Raw genomic sequence first — 1627 nt, 5'->3', positions numbered from 1 at the left:
CTAAATTCAGGTGGGATATATTCAAGGTCATATTATGGTTCTCATGGACTTGACAATAGTAATACACATGAATTTGTAAGCTTAGTGAAAGAACTGGCCTTGCCTGGAAAACTGACTGAGAGCAGAATTCATGTTTTGAATTTATGCATGTTGAAATGCCATATGAATCTTACATTGGGGCCAATATACACTTGAGGTATTTCCTTAAAGTGACTATAGTAAGAAGACTGACTGACTTGGTAAAACGGTATGACCTTATTGTTCACCAGCATGCCACCTACCCTGATGTTAACAATTCTATTAAGAGTGAAGTCAGCATTAAAGATTGTCTACACATAAAATTTAAATATAATAAGTCAAAGTGTCGTTTAAAGGGTGTGATTGATGGAAAATTTAATTCTTATTAGTAAGAATAAAAATCCAACATATGGAGTTACAACTGACCAAAAAAAGAGATCACAGGAATTGGACCCAGAACCATCACAGAAAGAAAAACAATCACCAAATATGAAATCATGGATGGTGCACCAGTCAAAAGTGAATCAATTCTAATACGACTATTTTTAGCAGGCTATGACCCAAATCCAACAATGAGAGGTATGAACAAAATGTTTTCAGTTAGGTATTTTTTTAATCTTAAACCTTGTTAATGAGGAAAATAGTAGATACTTCAAGCAACAGACGATCATTTTTTGGCAAAAAGTTCCTGAAAAACTGATGAAACAGAGAACAAACTTTCACCAGTGATTTGAATCTCTGGAGTCACAGGCATTTGCTGAACAGCCTGAAATGTGAACTGAATAGAGGAAGGAAAAAAAAGAAAATCCTCCATAATTGTTGAGATTAAGTTCAGCAGGTTAATGATGGTTGCAGTGTATACAGGGCAAAATAGGTCAAAACTCCACTTGTAGTAGTCTTCCTTTATCTTACAGTGATGCATTTATTTTATTATAGTAACTAAATGGTCTTCATGAGTATATATTTTTAAAAACGCACTTTCTTTTGAACACTGGAACTTTCTTAAGCTGCCATTTTTTTTACTGCACACTTGGATTTTGATGATAAGCACTCAGATATGCATAGGCATAAACATTAAGGATTTTTTTTTTCTGTGAATATGCTGGTATGTGTAATTTTGCTTTCTGTTTAGTATTGAATATCAGTCTTTTTCTCTTCTCCCTTTTCATGATAATTTTCTACATGCAAAAATTTAAATATTTGCATTTGAATAAAATTAGAAAAATGGAGTGGCAGATATCCTGCAAAGATCTAAAACATGGCATATTATTATTTTTATTTGTGAACACTATATTTATGTGTTTTATCTGTATCTGAGAAATGCATATGGAGTGTTTCATGACAGGTGCTTCTGAGTCTGACTTGCATAATACCCTAAATGTGTTTCCTCTGAAGTTTGGAACAGGAAACAAGCCTGGAGTGGCTAGAAGAACAGAAGATACTTCTTGAAAGAAAGACCAGCAGAAAAAACAAAGAAACTATAATGACAATCCGATTACTACAAAAATAAGCAAGTTTTTTGCTGGGAAGCCATCAAGGCAAGGTCCTCTCAGGGCAAACCCCTTCCAAGACTGAGAGTCAAGGTTTAGTACACAAGCAGGCATGTGGT

At 34.2% G+C, this 1627-nt stretch overlaps 1 pseudogene; it reads left to right on the top strand.

Moving 5' to 3' along the window:
• The window catches only part of LOC102824262, a 3450-nt pseudogene extending 2655 nt beyond the window's left edge, over positions 1 to 795 (top strand).
• Positions 796 to 1627: the final 832 nt, after the last annotated feature.

Source organism: Chrysochloris asiatica, unplaced genomic scaffold (genome assembly GCF_000296735.1).
Source record: "Chrysochloris asiatica unplaced genomic scaffold, ChrAsi1.0 scaffold00143, whole genome shotgun sequence".
NCBI lineage: Eukaryota > Metazoa > Chordata > Mammalia > Afrosoricida > Chrysochloridae > Chrysochloris > Chrysochloris asiatica.
Note: the sequence above shows the minus strand (reverse complement) of the source record. Positions and strands in the feature narration are given on the sequence as shown.